The 22,286-nt window shown below is 37.5% G+C and overlaps 1 protein-coding gene and 1 long non-coding RNA gene across 2 annotated transcripts in view; one reads left to right on the top strand and one right to left on the bottom strand.

Annotated features, from left to right (window-relative positions):
• The window catches only part of LOC131016821 (putative late blight resistance protein homolog R1C-3), a 629,159-nt gene that overhangs the window by 376,443 nt on the left and 230,430 nt on the right, over positions 1-22,286 (bottom strand). The window lies entirely within an intron of this gene.
• On the top strand, positions 3,760-6,783 carry LOC131017042 (uncharacterized). The gene is made up of 3 exons (XR_009099359.1): positions 3,760-4,046; positions 4,139-4,178; positions 5,806-6,783. It is a non-coding gene; the product is annotated as an uncharacterized LOC131017042 (long non-coding RNA).

Raw genomic sequence — 22,286 nt, 5'->3', positions numbered from 1 at the left:
CAGCCACAGAATGCTAGGGCCTATGCCCTTAACCAAAATCAAGCAGCAGGAAACCAAGGAAACTTGGCAGGTATGATTAATGCTTTCGACGTGCCGATTATAGCTTTGTTTGATACTGGAGCGTCCCACTCTTTCATTTCACATGCCGCTTGTAAGAGATTAGAACTGGCTCCACAATTGGCTGAGATAACTTTAGAAGTTAACACCCCTGGTAATGAAAGATTGACTGCTAAGGACATTATCTCGAACTTAGAGCTGAACATAGGTGCTGAAATGTTTAAGGCAGATTTGTATGTCATCACTATGATAGAGTTTGACATAATCCTAGGGATGGACTGGCTTACTCGAGTCGGTGCCACGATACTGTGTAGCGAGAGAAAGATCTCTTTCCAATCCGCTGGAAAGGAGAAGGCAAGTTTTCATGGCATAAGAATGGGAGGAAGAGTACCAGTGATTTCGGCGATGAAGGCCACAAAAATAATGAGGAAGGGAGAATGTCAGGCTTTCCTAGTCAGTTTGACAGGAGAACATGAAGTAAAGAAAACGATCGAAGAGGTTCCAGTGGTGCGAGATTTCAAAGATGTTTTTCCCGAAGAATTGCCCGGTTTGCCACCGAACAGACAACTAGAATTCACGATTGATCTTGAACCCGGGGCAGCACCAGTGTCAAAAGCACCATACAGAATGGCCCCGCCAGAGTTACAAGAATTGAAAGTGCAACTACAAGAACTGTTGGATCTAGGTTTCATACAGCCTAGCGTATCACCGTGGGGAGCACCAGTCTTATTCGTCAAGAAAAAAGATGGTTCACTAAGGATGTGTATCGATTATAGAGAATTAAACAAGCTCACGATAAAGAATAGATATCCTCTTCCAAGGATTGACGACTTGTTTGATCAGTTGAAAGGAGCCGGTGTGTTTTCCAAGATTGATCTAAGATCTGGTTACCATCAACTTAAGATGAAAAGAGAAGACATCCCAAAGACAGCATTTCGAACGCGTTACGGACATTACGAGTTCACAGTGATGCCCTTTGGATTAACGAATGCCCCAGCAGTTTTCATGGATTTGATGAACCGAGTGTTCCATCAATATCTCGATAGTTTTGTCTTAGTTTTTATTGACGACATCCTCATCTACTCTAAGACTGAAGAACAACACGAGGAGCACTTGCGCATCGTACTCGAAACCCTGCGTAATGAGAAATTGTTTGCTAAATTCAGCAAATGCGAGTTTTGGTTGAGAGAAGTGATGTTTCTCGGTCACATCGTGTCGACTGAAGGAATCAAAGTAGACCCCGCCAAGGTCGAAGCAGTCAAGGAATGGAAGGCACCATCAAATGCCAATGAGATCAGAAGTTTCCTCGGTCTAGCAGGATACTACAGAAGATTCATCGAAGGATTCTCGAAATTGGCTAGGCCAATGACTCAGCTTTTGAAAAAGGGAACTAAATACGTTTGGTCTGAAGCATGCGAACAAAGTTTTAAGGAGCTGAAGATTAGGTTGACTACTGCACCAGTGTTAGCAATACCAGAAGAGAATGAAGAATTCGTGGTGTATACTGATGCCTCGAAACTAGGATTGGGTTGCGTGTTGATGCAAAATCAGAAAGTGATAGCATACGCGTCTCGTCAATTGAAGCCCCATGAGCTGAAGTACCCGACTCATGATTTAGAACTAGCAGTCGTCGTGCACGCGCTGAAGATTTGGAGACACTACCTCTATGGAGTAAAGTGTGAGATCTTTACAGATCATAAGAGTTTGAAATACTTCTTCGAGCAAAAGGATTTGAACATGAGACAACGAAGATGGCTCGAATTAGTAAAGGATTACGATTGCACCATCAGTTATCATCCAGGAAAAGCGAATGTAGTAGCTGACGCACTGAGTCGAAAGACGAAGGCTAAGCTAGGGTATTTCATCACCCAGCAGAAGGAACTTATTCGTGACTTCGCCTCACTCAGTTTGGAAATTGTTCATCCTCCAGACACAGTATCGGGTTGTGTTGCTGCATTGATAGCTAAACCTGATTTGAGAGAAAGAATTGTGCAAGCACAAAGAGAAGATTGGTTCTTGGAGAAGATGCGTCTCGCTGCAAGAACAAATGAAACGAAAGGATTCACTGAAGCAAAGGATAATGCACTTATGGTTGGTGAAAGATTGTGTGTGCCACACAAAGAAGAATTAAAGAACGAGATTATGAGCGAGGCTCATGATACTCCTTACACTGCACATCCAGGCAGCACAAAGATGTATCAGGATTTGAAGAAAATTTTCTGGTGGAAAGGAATGAAAAGAGATGTAGCGTTGTTTGTAGAGCGATGTCTCGCTTGTCAACAAGTGAAGGCCGTGCATCAGAGGCCGTATGGAATGCTGCAACCACTACCTATCCCTGAATGGAAGTGGGAGCACATTAACATGGACTTCGTAGTGAGCCTACCGAGGTCAGCACGTGGAAACACTGCTATTTGGGTCATAGTGGACCGATTATCAAAGTCAGCGCACTTTCTGCCAATTCAAATGACTTTTGGATTGGAGAAATTTGCAAAGTTATATGTCAGAGAGATAATACGCCTTCATGGTGTACCTGTATCTATCACATCAGATCGTGACACCAGATTCACATCGCGTTTCTGGAAAAGTTTACAAGAAGCAATGGGCACTCAGCTAAATTTCAGCACAGCGTACCACCCTCAGACTGACGGGCAGTCAGAAAGAACGATTCAGATCCTAGAAGATATGCTGCGAACGATTGTCACAGACAAAGGTGGAAGTTGGGAGGATTTGTTACCTCTTGTAGAATTTGCTTATAACAACAGTTATCAAGCAACAATTGGAATGGCTCCATATGAGGCTTTGTATGGCCGAAAATGTCGATCGCCACTTTACTGGGATGAAGTGGGCGAGAGAAAGTTGTTAGGTCCTGAACTGGTCCAACAGATGGTTGAGAAGGTCGACCACATCAAGCAAAGAATCAAAGAAGCTCAAGATAGACAAAAGTCTTACGCCGATAAACGCCGATCGGAGTTAGAATTCAATGTTGGGGATCGAGTTTTCCTCAAAGTTTCTCCCTCAAAGGGAGTTATACGTTTCGGAAAGAGGGGCAAGTTACGACCCCGTTTTATAGGACCTTTTGAGATCCTAGATAAGATAGGCTCTGTAGCCTATAGGTTGGCATTGCCACCCAGTATTGGAGACGTGCACAATGTGTTTCATGTCTCTCAGTTAAGAAAGTATGTGTTTGATCCAAAACACGTGATTAAGCATGATGAAGTGGTCCTAGCTCATGACTTAAGTTATGAAGAGAAACCAGTCCAGATACTTGATCGCAAGGTTCAAGTTTTACGTAACAAGAACATCGTTCTCGTTAAAGTGAAGTGGAACCATCACGGGATGGAAGAGGCCACATGGGAACTTGAAGATTCAATGAAAGTCAAGTATCCCCAGCTAGATTATCAAGGTATGTAATTTCGGGGACGAAATTTTTTTTAAGGTGGGAGGGATGTAATACCCCGTTTCCCCGAGTTAAATTTAGAATTTATTTTTGAACTTAGATATTAAGTTGATTCACGCCGGATAAAAGAAAATGAATTTATTTTTAATTCCAACAAAAATGATTTACAAAAATATTTGTAAATTTAGTTATTAAATTTATATGCATTCCATATTTATTTAATTTAGCATTCAAGTATTTTTCACGAGATATTTTTTTAGCGAATACTGAGCGATTATTACAGTTTTCATAATACAACCCGGAAGATATTTTTTTTATCTACACCTACCCACCATTTCCACCCACTCTCCCCACTCACACTTTCCACTCTCCCCACTCACACTTCACACCATACTTTGCCCCCCACCAAAATAAACTTTAGCCATAATACTCATTCCCTTCCACTCACCATTTCTCCTACATACCAAGGAACTAAGTGCAGAGCTACACCCACACAAGTTCAGCTATACCACACGGACATCCCTATCACTTCACTCATTCTGAAAATTTTCATTTGCTCACCAAGATCATTTCGACAGAATCCAGCACACAAGTAAGATTTTTAAATCAGTTTCTTTACATTCGTCCCTATGAATAAGAGCCTTCATTTAAATGGTATTCATATCTATGAACCTTCTTTTCCAGCAAACAAACAGGATCAACACTCACTGAAATTTCTCACAAGGTAGCCATTTGATTTCTTTTACCTCTGCTCATAAATCGAACTTCAAGCTGCAAGCTTGTTCAAAGCTATATACAATTTGATATATACCAGCAACGCATTTCATTAAAATGACATTCATAATCATAAGCATACAATCTGTATATATATATATATATTCATACATCAGAGCACGATTTATAAAAGAAGAAGTAGAGGAGGACGACTTTTTGAAGCTTGGTTTCTCCATGTCTCAGTTCTTGCTTCTAGCTTGTTGAGTGAGTGTTGTGTTTCTTGCTGAGTCGAGTCAAGGAGAGGGTTGTGTAGAGTCGAGAGGTAGAGGGAGGCTAGGGCTCGGCGGCGGCTTCGCCGTTGTTGTCCGGCCGAGGATGGAGCATGAGAGATGAGGGCGGTAGCTGGTCTGGGTAGAGGTTAGGGCTCCGGCGGGCGGCTCCGGCTGCTGCTCGTCGGCGGGAGTCACAGAGAGAGTTCCGAGGGTGATAAGAGGGCGGCGATGGTGGCGGCATGAAGCTGCTGCCGTCGGCCAAAGTTCAGCGGAGGGAGGTAGAGTCGGCGGACGGCGGCTGCGTGCTACCTCCGTCCATGTGCTTGGGCGTGTGTAGAAAGTCGAGGGTGGCGCGGCCTACTGCTGCTGCACCTCCGGCGAGTTCAGTGGTGGCGGTTTTCGCCCAAGAAAGAAGAGTGGGGTGGGCGGATCTTTCAACCGAGATGTAGTGGTTACCGCCGCTTGCTCCGGCGAGCTCCAGCAACCGTGAGTTCAAGCAGTCGAGAGAGAGAAGCCGAGGGAGGTGGCGGCGTTGTCGTCGTCGCCCAGGAGAGAGAGAGAGGTCAGAGAGAAAGCTGGTGGCGGCAGCTCGTCGCTGCTGCGTCTCCGGCGAGCGTCCGGCGCGAGGTGGCAGGGAGCCGAGAGAGGGAGAGGAGAGGTTGATGTTGTGTGTGTGAGTGTGTTTCTGTGTTATGCGTGTGTGTGTGTGAGAGCCGAGGATGGCGCGGCTTCTCGCCGCTGCTCCTCCGGCGAGCGTCCGCGGCGGACAAGATCGTCCGAGAGAGAGAGAGAGAGAATAGAGAGGGAGAGAGTGAATTGGGATGGGGGCGCAGCGTGAAGATTAGGAAGGTGGAGAAATGGGATGTTGGGCTTTAGGTTTGGGCCAAGTGTTGGGCCGAATTTTGTTTTATTTTATTTATCAGTTGGGCCGGTTTTTATTAAATCTGTTGGGCCTTTATTAATCTATTTAATTGGGCTGTGCAGTTTTCTTTATTTAAAATGGACTACACTATTTAATTAATTAGACTTATTAAGTTTGATTAATTATTTTAATTTGCATAATAATATTATATTATTATTATGTGCATATTTAAGAAAATTTCTTATTATATGCTAAGCATGATAAGATTTGCATTATATTTTGCAATAAGAATATTTATGATTTAATTGGTTTTATTTATAATTCCAATTATTAAAAAAGATGAGTAAGAATATTGTTGGTGTTCTTAACTCAAGAGAAATATTTTCAATTATTTATTCATTAAATTTTGAAAACCCGGATAAGTGAATCATAGAATATTAAGCACTACACCATGACTTAAGATTAGAATTCAAGGAGACCTATTGAGAATAGATTTCTTGTAGGCTTTGAGCATCAGGAGGATTAGCACTGTTATTCCGATTCAGAGATAACGTTAAACGACAGGCATTGCCTATACAGGTGGGCTTATTTTTCAAAAGTATGATTTAGCTATTGAGCTTAAATATTCGTGTAATATAAACTGTTTATCCAATAAAATATTTTTGTGCACTCTACCATGTTTAAGGCTCGTACAGTTAATCAATTGAGGTTCTCTTATGACCTAACACGTTGTTTGAGAATTGTGTACACTTGTTAGCTGACTCGGTGGGTTGATCTCCATCGGGCACTAACCAGAGGCGTTATAAGGGTGCTCGACGGGATGTGTTCCGGAGCATGGTAATGATAGGCCTGTCTGGATTAATTTCCGAGGTTTATTATACTTGGCTGGGTTACGCCCTCAGTTCAAGTCAGCGGGAGACAGAGATCCGTCGGTGGCTAGAGGTCCGGGATCACAGCGAGTAACAGAATGGAGTGTGCAAACGCGCGCAAAAATAATTAAGTATATATATATGAAAATGTTTTAACATGCATAGAAGTTATTTCTCTTTAAAACCTTCTATGTCATGTCAGTAAGATTGGATAAACTGTTCTTCAGATTATGAAATGCTTTAAAAGTTGCAGCCCACTAAGTACATTAGTACTTAGCCCAAAATTACTTTCAAATGTTTTCAGGTTAATGGCTGGTGATGACGGGGCAGAGCTGAGGCTAGGGTTCAACTCCGTATTTTGTCTTCCGCTATTGCACTAGCTTTTATTTGTCTTTTGTTTCTCCAACTTAAGACTTTTATGTTAAATTCTGAATTATGTTTTTATCGAGCTTAAACTATCAACTTCTAGCTCTATGTTATTTAACGTTGGTTATCGGAAGCATGAAACCGAACTTGTGATCCTAAGGCTTTGAATGTTGTTGATTGATTAGTATCACTTGATTTCTATCTTTCTTCATTCAAAGGGCATTGCCCAACATTTTTATTCTATTATCTGAATTTCACAAGGTTCTTCCCTTGTTCATTTATATGATTTTAGTCGTACCCCAGTTATAGTTTATTCCTTCAAGAATTGGGGTGTGACATTGCTCAATCCTACCACTCGATTGGTAGCACGGGGACTAGGTGCACGATGCCATCCAGTCTAGTAACAACCATAAGGCTTTCATCCTTTCATAGTCTATGAACATGTGTTTGAAAATCTGCTAGGGTATCTTTGTACCACATACTGTACGCCTCGTCCTCGTATCTGATCTTCCCTGAGTTCGATCTCACAACAGTCCACTTTCGTGCAGTGCCAACAGTCTTGGCCAACCTATAAGGAGAACTTAAAGGTGACTCTAGGAACTAACTCTACTTGGCTCCAGCAACAGAAATAAACAAAACATAACTTAGCAAAACTCCTACTAAGTAGTACTGTTATCTTAAAACTCAAGCTCAAAACATCTAAATTCTCATCTCGTCCCATCTTTACTCAGTAGGGAATCTCTCTAAACAATGATATTAGATCCCTTAATCTAAATCATCGTGATTCAGTAAGACAACTCAACAATTCTCTCTCAAAGCCATCTCCAAAGACTATGGCTCATGATACCTCCTTAAGTACCATTAAGGTTGCGTGAGCAAAACTCGCGTCATAAAACATCTCAAACATATCGTACAATATCTCATTGCAGCATGTTAATAACTCATCATTAATCATGCTATTATACTCAAGCTCATAACTCAAACTCATAACTTATACAAACAAGTACTTAAAGCAATTTCTAATTCTCTCAAGCTTTAGCTCTAAGTTCTCATTTCATCCTTCTACTTAGTAGAAAATCTCTCTTAACAATGACATTAGATTCCTTCATCTAAATCATTGTGACTTATCACAACTGCTCAAACAATTCTCATCACAAAACATCTCAAATACATCACATCATAACTCATAATTATGCATCCTCAATCATATAACATCATATGATATAAACGCTCTCATGATTCATCATGTAACGTCAACATATGCTCTTACAACATAATAACTCATTATTAGTCATGTTGTAATCCTCAAACTCAAACTATGCATATTCAAAGCATAACATCATAACTCATCATATAACCTCAACATCATGCTCTTCAAAATTTAACGTCAAATAAACTTTGAAATTTTACATACCTCGTTGAGCCTGGTGTGATGGTGCGCTGAGCTCTCGGTTGTTAATAACTATTAGTCTAGTGACTCATTCTAGACTAAACTCAAGACTTCTAATTCAGAGCTTTCCTTCGCTCTGATACCACTCTGTCACAGCCAGCCCTAACTAGGGATAGTTAGGCCGAGTGATCCGTGACTAGGGATGGGGTTAAAGAAGAAGGGGAAGAAAAGGGGCGTCATTTATAGCCGTAAAACTTACTCATCTTAATAAAACTCGTCATTTTTATTCATTAATACTCAATTGAAAACAGTCTATGAAAGACAGCATAAAACTTAATTAATATCATTAATCAAGTTATACATCATATGCAACCATTCTCTTAAGACTCAAAGTATGACATAACATACTATAACATCAACAACATTTTGCAGCGGAAAGTAGCTAGACATATGTATGAAGACATATTCTAGACAGGTTAACTATTTATTAACAACCCTGGAGACTCCGCTCATTGCAGCACCATCATCACATCAGCTCAACCTGCACATTTAGAAAGCATATGCAGGGCTGAGTACAAAAGCACTCAGTGGGCACGTATGCCTAGGTATAAAAATACATGCTTCAAAACTGTAAATTGTCATGCCATCATAAACAGTACAACAAGGGAGTTTTTCGCTAAAAAGGCCCAAGCTTACTAAATTCATTTGTGATTCTTAAAGTTCGTCTGCAGACTAAGTTCTCTTGTAATCTATCATATCTGGAACTTTGTGCCGGAGAGGTGGCCACCTCTCACGGACACTTGACCGGCCAACCCGCTAGATGACTCACGGTCACTGGTGTACACTAGCCCTGGCAGGATAGCTATCAACTGCTCAGGACCCGAATTCGATTACATAACTGGCAAAGCCACATCAGATAGACATCATACTAAAATTTAAACATTTTATGGCAAGACAACAGTTGTAATATTTTCCAGTTCAAAGATTTGTAACGAAATAACTTGTTCAAAGGTAGCATTAAACTCGTTTGATAGATATATAAAACTGAAATTAACAGTTAAATCATCTCATGCATTCATTCGTATAAGAGGCCTACGACACGCAGGGGATCTCTATATACGTATAGTAAAAGTAATGCCCACCTGATAGAAACTTTCTGTGGTACAGTAGCTCCTTGACTGATTATTAATCTCGTGCTTGACCTTTATTACGAGAATATAAATAATTGTAATTATTCAATACATTTTTTATTTGATGATTTTTTTCACTAAAATAAAGCATTAAATAAATTTGTTTTAAAGTAAAAGATGTTAACTAAATATATTTTTACTACTCCCTCCGTCCATGATTCAGTGCCCCATTTAGGTGTGGGCACGGAGACTAAGAAAGCTGAAAAAGGTGTTGTAATGAAATATAAGGGTAGTTGACTAAAGTGATAAAGGTAGTTGACTAAAGTGATAAAGTGATAAAGTGTAGTAAATATAGAATATAAAAGTGAAAAAGGTGTTTGAAGGTGGGTCCATTAGTGGCAAAGGGTAGTAAATATAGAAAAAGTAGGAGAGTAAAAGGGTACAAAAAGCAAAACAGGGCATTCAATTGTGGACATTTTTTAAAGGCCAAACAGGGCACTGAATCATGGACGGAGGGAGTAATATTTAGTGAAACAATTCTCTCAACTCAGAAACTAATTTTAGACACTTCCACCAATCCAATCTGATTATGATGATTTTAGAAATTTTCGATGCTTAAAAGTCAACTTCTGTCTCCCCCTCCGAAAAAGAAGAAGAAGCAAATTCCGAAGTCCCAAGCCGAAACATGATAGAGTAAAAGACGAAATATATCCATCCTCATATAACACATTATTGTAATGCGATTATATATAAAAGAAAAGAAAAACCTAAGAAAGCACAAAAGAAACAGACTAAGGGCCGAGCCTCATTAAAACCCTTTTACGGAATCCCCGGTATCGTCTAAAACGAAAACAAAAAGGAAAGGAAAGGAAAGGAAAGAGGAGCGGGAATGTCAGTTTCAAATCCTTATATAACATATTTTATCTATGAACATGAAAAAATATGATGGAATTTATTGTACCTTTCTTCCCTCCAAGCACAAGCAGCACGCACATATCAAATCAACCTAGTAAAATATAAGAAAAAAAAATATTTAAAATAATATCGTTAATGACTTAAAACTGTTAAAGTTTGAATAAAATATTAAATTTGCAATTACCTCATAATCCATCGAAAATTTCATCATACACTACATTAGTTGTTGTGTCTTGCGTATGACCACTCTCATCACATACTAAAATATTTAGACCTCTTTTTCTAGTGACTCTTGAGATTTCCACGAAGAGTTGTCCATGACTAAAAACTGGTTTCGGTAGGTATAATCCTATATTTGAAAGAGATTGTTCTTGGCTTTTATTTATTGTCATAGCAAAACAAACATTCACAGGAAATTGCCTTCTCTGAAACCGAATTGGAAATTTAGCGAAATCTGATGGATTCATAATCATTCTAGCTATGGGAAACTTCTTGCCCGCATTTTTTTCTGAAATGAGTTTGCTTTCAATTACGTGTTCCCCAAGTTGAGTTACTATCAGCCTAGTGCCATTGCAAAGCTCATTAGATGGATCAATATTTTTGAAAAGCATTATTATGCATCCTTCTTTCAATTTAATTTCATGACTCGGTAATCCTGAACACTTGATTGTGTTGAGATATTCAATCGAGAATACATGTTCATCAAGGTCCACTTGTCCATCTTCTTTGCAAATACTGTCTGAACTTAGGTAAACCCTTTCCTTGCTAGACATCAGAGACATGACGTAATCATTGATCGTATCAACCATCTCATTGGTGGGGGCCAAGATAGCTCTATTCTTAAATATTTCTGGATCAAATGCATTATTCATGACGTCATTATATGTGTTTTTCCACTATAGCTGCAATAGGATTTGTTGCATCGCGTATAAGGATATCTTCTGATAATGCCACAACAGATTCTCCATCACTAAGACTATGTCCGGGTATACCATCACCTATTTTAAGTATCCACTCTGCAAATTCTTTGGTTTCTTCTGCATCCGAACCAGAAGCTAGGGCTGGGAATCGGGTCGGGTTCGGGTACCCTACCCGAAAAAATCGGGTACCCGAACCCGAAAATACCCTAAATTTGCTACCCGAACCCGAACCCGAATTTAAAATCGGGTACCCTAATACCCGACACGGGTACCCGAGTCGGGTATTCGGGTACCCTAATACCCGAGCCAATTCAAAGCAGCAGCAGCAAACCGAGCCCTAATTTCCATTGTTCCAATTCAAAGCAGAGCAGCAGGTTTCCAATTCCAATCCACCTGGAAACCCATTGTTCCAATTTCCATTCGGAGCAGGAAAGACCGGTGCTTGAGGTCTGTAAAAACAACAAACAAAAGAAGAGAAGAAGAAGAAAGAAGAGAAAAGAGAAGAAGAAGAAGAAGAAGAAAGAAGAAGAAGAAGAAAGAGAAGAAGAGAAGAAGAAGAAGAAGAAGAGAGTAAGAAGAAGAAGAAGAAGCATACCTGCTGTTGCTGTCGGAGCTCGGAGGTGGGTGTCGCCTGGAGTGATGCTGGCTGCTGCGCGGTGCGGCGCGCCGTCGCCTGTGGGTGGATTTGATGGAAAACGGCGACAGGAAGTAGGAGGCGCGCGGGAGGGACAACCGAACAGGGGGAGGACCGAGTGGAAGCGCAGGAGGGCGATGGTTGGACGGGCGAGGGGCGCCGGTGCGCCGCTGGGGTCGCTGGGCCTGGGCGGTAGGCCGAGGCGGGAGGGAGCAGGACGCGGGAGGGCTGTGGGAGTGGGCTGTGGGGAGACTGGGAGTGGGCGGCGGAAGTTTAGGCTGGGGCGTGAGGGCTGGGACTTGATACTTAAAATTAGAGTAATTAATTTCACTTACTTAAAATTCGGGTATTTTCGGGTATACCCGATACCCGATCGGGTATACCCGATACCCGATTTTTTCAAAGCTTAAATACCCGACCCCGACCCCGACCCCGATTTTTTCGGGTATAGGGTACCCGATACCCGATTTTTTCGGGTCGGGTATCGGGTACCCGATTACCCGATCCCGAAATTCCCAGCCCTACCAGAAGCATTTGCCTGAAACCAAAATGTGTACCAATACATCTTATTCGAATTATCACTAAATCAAACAAAAATATCTATTGCTTTTATCGGCCTTATTGCCTTCCCTATACGTTGTATTATAGTCTTTTCATGAAAATATCCTAACTATACATAATTACATTTAAATGTTCACAAAATCAATCAAGATACGCCATTTAACCTTACTGTGTCGTTTTGTAAAGTATGTAATCCATAGAAAAAAAGATCTATTACTACATTAGTTTTAATTAGCCTAATATAATTGACAAATGCCGTCGTATTCTATCAAGGTATTTGGATTTAGAATAAATTAATAAATTTTTGTTATTATCGCTGAACTTAATTTACTATAGTCGCCTTTATATAATATCTACTAAGGAATGAGGACTAATTCGAACAATGTAAGATAAAATTATTAAGATAAATACATAGATACAAACAATTAGTAATTTTTATATTTTAATATTTTTTATTTGAATTAAAATAATATTAATAAATTATCATGGTAATATAATTTTTTTTTTAAATATATATTTAGATTAAGATTAAAATACCTGAGTATAATAGGAAACCAAAAATATAATTAGGTGGATTTTATTTCTAACCAAAATACTATATGTAATATTTTTTATATATAGATTAAAATTTAGAAAACCAGTTACCTTATATTTATAGATCCAATCGGCTTTTTGCATTTTTTGCAATAATCTCCGATTTTGCTTCCTTTAGGAACACATGACTCATAATACCATGATTCTTCAGGGTGAAAGTCAATTATTGTGCCCTTGCAGATATAGTTTCCACTCTATAAATTGAAAGATAATTATTTTCTAATTCTGAAAATATTTTAAAATATGTATAGCAAATTAAAAATTACCTCAAATTTTTTCATCTCTTTAATTGTTTTCACTAAAGCAGGTTTCAACCATTCTTCACTTTTTACTTCTCGGCTAACGTTGGAAATATTAGCTATGGTGTTATTGTTGGAATCTTTCGTAAGACCGCGCCTGAAATTATTAGAAACGTGAAGAATATGTGAGAAACGGGTTATTAACAAAAAAAAATTAAATGACATCATAATTTTGACCTCAATATCCATGTGATATCGTTTTGGGACTAATACTATGTGACTTAGGACTTAAAAATAGATGTAATATGCTAGCATGGGAAAAAAATCACGCATCAAAAAGTCGATGCATGAATAAATGTTTACTCAAAATTTATTTGTATATATATATATATATATATATATATATTTATTTATACAAACCTTAATATAAAATCTTTAACTTCTTGAATATCAGGGCTGATAAAAAATCTGGTTGCGTGCTTCATTGTGGAATCTTTGGTTACACCTAAAATAACATTTAAATTATTAGTAACGCTGCTTAAAGTTTATTTAGTTATATTTTAATAAATGAGTATTTGTAAATGATTAATAACATATGAACCTCTTAATGTTGATAACATAGCAAATTGTAAAGCTGTCATTACTGGTTCTTTATCCTCGCTTGATCTGCTTTCCATGAATATTTTGAGTTCATCGGCATATGATTCCCACAATACGCAAATTATTTGTGTGCCACTGTTACATATATAATTAAAAACATAATTTAAAATAAAATTAGAAATATTAATCATTATTCAACGAAAAATTTAGAAACTTACTCTGCATCAGCCAATGTTATGTCACACTTCTTAGAAATAATCATAATACGCAGCTCCTTCTTCCCAAAACCAATTCGATTCAATGAATACCATTACGTAGACTAACAAATAGATAATCTATATGAGTAAGAACAATAGATTTTGCTGCCGCCAAAAATCAACAAAATATACTTGTTTCCATTAAAACCAGATTCACACAATTCTACGCACTTTATAAATACATCAACGAATTTCGACGGGCTAAATAAATACCTCTACGTAGAAAGAGAGCAGAAACTTCAACTTACCAACCGGTAGAGCAGTGGAGAAAGAAAGCAGAACCGATGAGAATAGTTCACGTTAAAGATATAAAAATAATTATACACCTTTTTATAGATGAAATATAAGATTGTCAATTTGACAAAGAATTCTACCTTTGATAGGATTTATCTAAGAATTTGAGATTTATCTAAGAATTTGAGTCTATCTATAATTTGTTAATAATTGTGATGTTGATCAAATACATATCAATAATTAAAATTAAGAGAAAGAGTGCAGCAGCTCGAGTTTGACGGGGTTTTGCGGCAGGGCTTGCCTGGTTTGGGGTTCGGTAGTTTATAATTAATGCATAAGAAATTAAATATATATGATTGGGATATAATTAATCCATAAGAAATTAGATATAGAAATTTGTTGATGATAGGATCGAAATTAGATATATAGAAATTTGTTGATTAAAAAATTAAAAAAATAAGAATGAATGAGAATTGAGGAAAAATCGAGAAACTGAAATTATATAGTATAATTTGTAAATTAAAATTTATTAACAGGAGCCTTTCAATTTTCTTTTTGAGTAAGTAGAAACCATTATTATTATTATTATAAAAAAAAGGATACAAAATAAAATTTTAATTGCCAATGATAAACATTAGAAATATATATATATATATATAATCTAATACCTTTGTTGTCGCTGGTTTTTTTTTTGGCTTGGATCATAAATACCCTTGTTTTAGTGAACATAAAAAGTTATTCCTGTCTTGGCTTTACCTAATATGGACAAACGGGTTAAAAGTAAATATATAGACAAAATAAGCAGCTTATTAGAAGGATTATAAGAATACAATGTTATTTTGCGATAAAACTATATCTCTCCTACCTTAATTATGCTCGGGATTATATCTTGCAAAAAGGATTAACATAATCAAGCCGCCCCATTTCTCGGCATTTCCGTAATATGATTAGGTTCGAAATTAGAATTATAGAAATTTATTGATTAAAAAATTAGAAAAAATAAGAATGAATGAGAATTGAGGAAAATTAGAATAGAGTGATTCTATTACGCCACGTAGGATAGAGCTTATTTTACTTTTATATATATATAGATTAAAGTAAAATGCTTTTCTCTCAATACAATTATCGGTTCTCCCTTTTTTTTTTTTTTATTTAAAACATAACACACTCTCTCTCTCTCAATTATTAAAACTGAAACTCTCTCTATATTATCGAGAAAGGAACGCTGCATCTCTCTTTTTCTCACAACAGCCGCTCGGCTCTCTCAATCAAACCATCGCCGTCGCCCCTCTTCCCGGCGAGTCATCGTCGGAAACCACCTCTCTCTCCCTCGCGTACATCGAACGGCAGATGATCATAGGAGGCAGTCGCCGCTGCTGCTCTGCTCTGGGCCGCGACCAGCGGCGCTTAGCCTTTGGCCGCGCCGCCCCACTCAGCCGCCTCCACCTGAAGTCGACGAGTCAGCTGTCGCCGAGGAGTCCGCCACCGACTGCTGCTGTTCTGGAGTTGGCGTGAGATGACAGAACAGCTGCTGCCGACAGAGGCCAGCTCGCCGGCTGCCTTCCTCCGAAGTTGGCGCCGCCTCGTTCTGTAAGTCCGGCGACTGTAGACATCGTTCGAGCCACGCCGTTGCTGTCGTTCTCGGGCTCCGATGAGGCCGTAGGAGGTTGCCGTTTCCAGCGTTTCTCCGGATTTTGAAGCCGAAGAGAGCTCCATCGTCGCTGTCATCTCTTCGAAGCCGAGCGCGTTTTGCTGAGGTTGGGCGGATGAAGGTAAGTCGCCGTTGCTTAGTTTGGAGTCCGGCGAGCGGTCGCCGCCTCCCTCCACGATGCCGCTGCTGTTATTTCTCAGATTCTACCGAGGTAGCAAGAGCGTCATCGTCGTCGTCTCGGTTCGACCGAACAGGGCCGCGTCCCTCCTTCCTAATAACTAAGTTCGAAGCTTGTCTACTTGAAGTTTTAGTTCTCTATATTGTTTATGCAAGGGCTAGTGGCGTGTTCTTTTGGTTCTCATGCTATTTAGTATTTCTTGATGCATTTGCCTTGTTTAAGGATTCTAGTCTGATGATTCTATAGCAGAATTATGCCATTAATCAATATCTCAGTACTTCTTATACTAAACATAGGTTTTGTTGGTATGTGAATGCGAAGCATGTAAATGGAGAGAGTAAACTGGGATAATAATTACCTTGAATGATGCTTGGTTGATGTTCTGCTATGTTATGAATGATGATCTTGTTTCGTTTAAAATCCTTTGCAGGTGCTAAGGATTTTAGGTAAGTGGGGATGGCTTTTAAAGGGAGTAAATACTGAACTTAAGGAGAGGATGATAGTGTGAAAAGATGGTAGTGCGGATGAATTGTAGAAGCGTGGTTGAAGAATTAAAGATGAGATTTGCCTGCTGACATTTGAGATTTGTTTGCTGAATTCTTTTTGACTATGTAGGAGTGGAAAAAGAAAAGCTAAGCACGGGTGAGCATAGGTGAATAGAGTGGCTGAGGGAGCATGGCGTGCTAGATTTAATACACGGAATAATATCTAAATTAATAACGTAGATTTAATTCTTCACAAGCCGGAATAAATTCACGACTCAAGAAATAAAAATAGAAAAATAATTCTATTGTGATTAATAAATAACATGACTTAACTAAGTCAGTTATGAATCTGAACTGAATCATTATTGGCTTACTCAATAATTCTCATCGCGGTTTTACTCACGCGAAGCTAACTGGCTTAGTAATAAAATAATAACCTTGCTTCAATTAGAATATAATCCAGTGTCATAAGCTGAATTTAAATCATAAATAATTACTGGACTTGATTTACTGAAAGATGAAATAAAAATCATCGTATTACTGAATTTAAATATAATAAAAGAGCGGGCTACTACAGTCCGACAACCCCATTAAGATTTTTAGAATTGCAATTTTTTTTAATAAAAAATAAAATCCACCAACTATAAATCCAACAAGATTGATTGAGTCTTGTCTTAGCCTAATTAGTTTATTACAAATTGAGCAAAATCCAAGTTGAATTAATTTATTACAATCACGGAAACTTTACGTCATCATGACCACTTCCGATATCCTCGGAGAAAGCTTTGGGCCGATTAATGAAATTCGAATGCTCGTCAACCAAGCAGCGGACTTTATAAACCTTCTGAATCTGAATGTTCTGACTATATTGAAAGCCGTTCAACTCCACAAACGCACCATGTGTTCTTTTTATGGTGAGTCGCATCACACGTGCTTTCATATGTACTCCAGTTCTCAAACTTAAACCATTGCGAAATTGCAAAGAAGCTTCAAAACATCACTTGCAACATATAAGACATGCGTTTATTTGGAGTGACAACATTAAAGATAACATATAATATGTAAATAAAAGAGCTGCGGCTGCTCTCACTAAACTCTATACGATGGAATTTTATTTTAATCAAATAGTTTTTGGCTTTGTTTTGATTTTTTATGTTTGAAATAATAAATGATAATGTGGATAAGCTTTCTCTATTGGAAGTCTAATGCTCCTAAAGTTTTGAGTGAAGTGTTTGGTCTGCTGAAAGAAGTTGATTTTATGCTTGCGATGTTTCCATTTGCCTTCCCATTAGCTTTCTCTTCTGAACTATTGACATTGATTAAGAATATATCTCAAGATCAACCTAAAGCACTTTATGAACATGTACAGTACTTCTTTTTGCAGCTTAAGGCATATAACCTAGATAAATTTCTAGAATTGATAGGACTTTAGAAAATATTCGGCAAGACTAACAGTGAAGAACAAAAACAACCTAACAATGAAAAAAAAAGACGAGGAACAACAAAAAAATATATACTACTATCATCATGACATAGAAGGTAATAATAATCAACAACTATGTTTATAGTTGTTGGTGATGGTAATTCAACCATCAATTCCATGGATGGTTGAATTGTTGGTTCACATTTTCAACTGATAATTATGTTGATAGTAACTGAAATAAAGAAGTTTCGCTACCAACCTTTTGATTTCTACAATGATTGAATTGTTCTTTGATTTATGCTATCAACCTTTGCGACCCGTCGGGTTATGCAGGCCACGGGCATGTATGACTAATCGAATTCCCAAGTCTAATTAGGATTTAAATAGTGTTTTATTTTCAAATTTTTTTTCCTATGTAAAGACTTGCATAAGATTACGTAAGTTAAACACCTCTTTGCTAGGGGCTTTCATAGTTGTCCATATAATTATACAAAATATATATAAGACTTGCATAGCCATACACACACCATTCACACCTACAAAAGTTATTTTTTCAGACTCCAAACAAGTTGTTATTTGCCCCTGGAATGAAGTAAGAGTTAAACGTACCGTTCATTTGTATCGTCTGACAACCCCATTAAGATTTTTAGAATTGTAATTTTTTTTTAATAAAATAAAATAAAATCCACCAACTATAAATCCAAGAAGATTGATTGAGTCATGTCTTAGCCTAATTAGTTTATTACAAATTGAGCCAAATCCAAGTTGAATTAATTTATTACAATCACGGCAACTTTACGTCATCATGACCACTTCCGATATCCTCGGAGAAAGCTTTGGGCCGATCATTGAAATTCGAATGCTCGTCAACCAAGCAGCGAACTTTATAAACCTTCTGAATCTGAATGTTCTGACTGTATTGAAAGCCGTTCAACTCCACAAACGCACCATGTGTTCTTTTTATGGAGAGTTCGCATCACACGTGCTTTCATATGTACTCCAGTTCTCAAACCCAAACCATTGCGAAATTGCAACTCTAGTGCATTCTCCCTATTGTACACTGATTGTAGAATCCCTTTGAACACCTACTTCTGAAGCCAATCCCAACTCTCATGTGTCACACATGATGTGTGTGTGTTGGCCAAGCAGTAAGGGGTTAATGCCCAAAGCCAGAAGGTCTTGGGTTCGACTTCCATTCCCTCTATCTGGAAAATAATTCCTCACTTCATCCTAAGTCTCCACATATCATCAATCACGATCAAATACGAATAACAAATTTTATCTACGATTAATGGATCGTGATAAATAGTTTGAGCCATAGTGGTTTTACCGATTCCGCCGGTGCCGACGATCGGAGTGAAGTGGAGCTCCTTTGAATCTGTAAAGAGGCGCTCCTTTATCGCTTTAACATCATGCTCGAGACCAATCGCGTCGAGTTTGATCGGCGGCACAAGCCTTGACGGTGGATTAGCACCGGATTCCAACTCTGACAATTTTCTGTATAGATCATTCAGGAAGATCGATATCTCGATAGCATTCAACGAAATAATAAAAAATAATTTTAGGCTATGAGTTATTAGGTATTTAGTTTGGGGTTATAAATTATATGATAAAATAGTAAATTTATAATTATTTAATATTATTATTTTAAATTGGGGGTTATACTGAGTAAAACGGGGGTTATGAATAAAAATACCCTACGAAGTTTGGCCATTTCTAAGTTTGGGCCGAGTCTGGCATATGCCTATTGAGCCTTTCATGCCAGTCCGACCCACTTAACACTTTTAATGATGCTTTGATTATGAAAAGTTGTAAAACTTGTGGTTAGGTTACAATAACACAAGATTGTAGTGTTGAAAGTGTTGGTTAAATATATTAGCTTTGTTGAAAGGAATTTCAATTCATATAATACTATCTATGTGCTAATGGCGGATATATGTATTTGGGAAGTATTTATTTGGTATCATCATTGTTTTTGACGATAAACTTGTAGCTCTTCATAGGACCACACAATGTTGCAAGTGTTTGGGAAGTAATATATTTATTTTTATTCATTTTAGCTCTATCGTTGATACGGTTTTTGTTGACATGTTTGTGTTTAAGGACATGAATTAAGTGTTTCGTTCCTTATAATTAATGCAATATTTTTTATTTTGTTTATTTTCCTATATCTATCATTATAAGCTCGGTCATTTCTAAGTTTGGGGCCAGTTTGGCCTAAATGCATATCGAACTAGTGGACTCACTTAACATTTTTAATGATGCTTTGGTAGCACTTATAGTAACCACAAGGTTGCAAGATGGGACTGCTTATGTTGATTCTTCTAGCTTCATCCATACTATCCTTTTGTTAGATGAACATTATAGCTCGAATATGCTAAAGCACAAGGTGTTCGCAAGTTAAGACTTTCAATTGTGGTGGTGGCAAAATTGTTGTCTAAGATTTGTACTCAATTAATTGATGCAAATGGCGAGTAGCTTGAAACAATAATTTGTTCGAGTTATACCCTTTAACACAAATAGCTTCCAGAATATCAAGAGTTTTATGTCACATAACCTATTAATCTTTAGCCGAAGGGTTTGTAACTTGTTCAAACGGATCTAAAACCTTGTAAAAGGAGACAAAAGATTGTTTAGAAGATCTTGTCTAGAGAAGTCTAATTTTGGTCACGAGCAAGAAGTTTGATGGGAAAATAAAGAATTGTGTCCTTCATGATATTGTGCGAAGATGTAAGGTAGGTTGGAAAAGAAAAGGTAATTCATCTTGTTATGGATTACTTATCTACTCTTTATCCTAAGAAGGCATTTTGTTCCATATCTCATAAAAGATTATCACAACATGAGTGTCAGTTCTTATAATCTACTACATTTCAAAGATTCTATGTATAGCTCACACCGGGCCAACACACCAATGACGAAGATCAGATTACTCTCAAATTAGATTAGTATGTCAATCGGGCCAACCCACCGGATTTTAGGTCAACCCTATCGGGTTGTCGGGTTATTTGGGTGCATGCTAATTGAATTAAAAAAAATTCGATTATAAATTTTCAACTATAACTCTAAATGTTTAGGTTTCGGGCTAGCTCATCGGGTTAGTTGAGCTCAAAAATTTATAAAAAAAGGTAACTAATAGTATTTCTTTTGATAATATTATATTTGTAACAAATAATTACACGAATAAATTAGTGATATTTCAACATCAACTTACAAAATAACTAATATGTAACTCTTAGAGATATAAAGAAGCACACACTTTTATTAAATGATTATCATTTTAATTTTTTTAAATCTAAGTGTTTTATGTTAAGTGTTGGATTAGAAACATAATAAAGTGAAATGATGGGTATAACTTTTTAATATTGAATCAAAATATATTTCACAAACTTTTGGAAAAATAATCTTATTATACTAATTTTTAGAAGCAAAGTAATGAAATTGAAAATTAAAAAATGAGAAAATATTCATATAATCATGTGAGCACATTTATAAGTTTGACAAAATTATTATTCTTAAGACACATACCGTGAAAGTGTGTACTCCCTCCGTCTCAAATATAAATGTCTTATTCATATTTTGACAATATATTACCTTTGTATACTTAATATTTAAATAATTTCCATCGACCCATTTTATCTACAATCTAAACATTTCTTAATCTCTGTATTCAAAAGCTATGGAACATTTATATCGGGGAGAGTTACAAGCTATAGCAATTTTACATATGCACCAATTATTAGTCCATGAATAGTAGAGTATGATATCAAAGTAGCTGATAAATTAAGTAGTTATATTTTTCTTTGTGATTTGTGCTTCATATATCTGTCACTTATGTTTCTACATTCTTCTTTCTATTCTTCAATTGCAAATCACTGCTCAATGTGATTCTGTTTCGTACAATTTTGTGTAGTGTTGGTGTTTAAGTGGCTGAGCTTCGGAAGAAGAAATTAATGAGGCTGCGCAGCTTATTAGTTTATATGTTTTCCTTGTTCATAACTGCAACTCTTGCAATATCTTTGTCGAAGCCTTGTTGTCAAGAAAAATGTGGAAATGTGACCATTCCCTACTCTTCTGGGATTGGCCTCACATGCATAATGATTCGTGGTACAATATGCAAGTGCTAAATATATCACTATATGGTACAGTCATAGTAGAGCAGCGCGTGTCGCCTATGAAGTGCACTGATGCACAGGCCCGTACCTGAACACATGCTCAACATGTTGTCGCTTAGGGCCCCAAATTTTTGGGGGCCCATTTATATAGTATATATATAATTTTTTTCTTAACAATAAAATAGAATTTCAAAACATATGCTAATTGAACGAAAAGGCTATTAATTGGAGCTCATTTTTGGAGACCAGTTACTTTAATTGGCCAAAAACGATTATGTTAATATATTATTGTTATATCGTCAATATAAAAGAAAATTATAAGGGCTCATTTTCTAATTTTTGCTTAAGGCCTGGTGAGATACAAGACCGGTTCACCTCACATCACTCATCGGGTTTTTGTTGCAGTTTTTGTTGCTATAAAAATAG

This window comes from Salvia miltiorrhiza, chromosome 3 (genome assembly GCF_028751815.1).
Source record: "Salvia miltiorrhiza cultivar Shanhuang (shh) chromosome 3, IMPLAD_Smil_shh, whole genome shotgun sequence".
In the NCBI taxonomy this organism is placed as follows: Eukaryota; Viridiplantae; Streptophyta; class Magnoliopsida; order Lamiales; family Lamiaceae; genus Salvia; species Salvia miltiorrhiza.
This window is presented reverse-complemented; position numbering and strand designations above follow the sequence as displayed.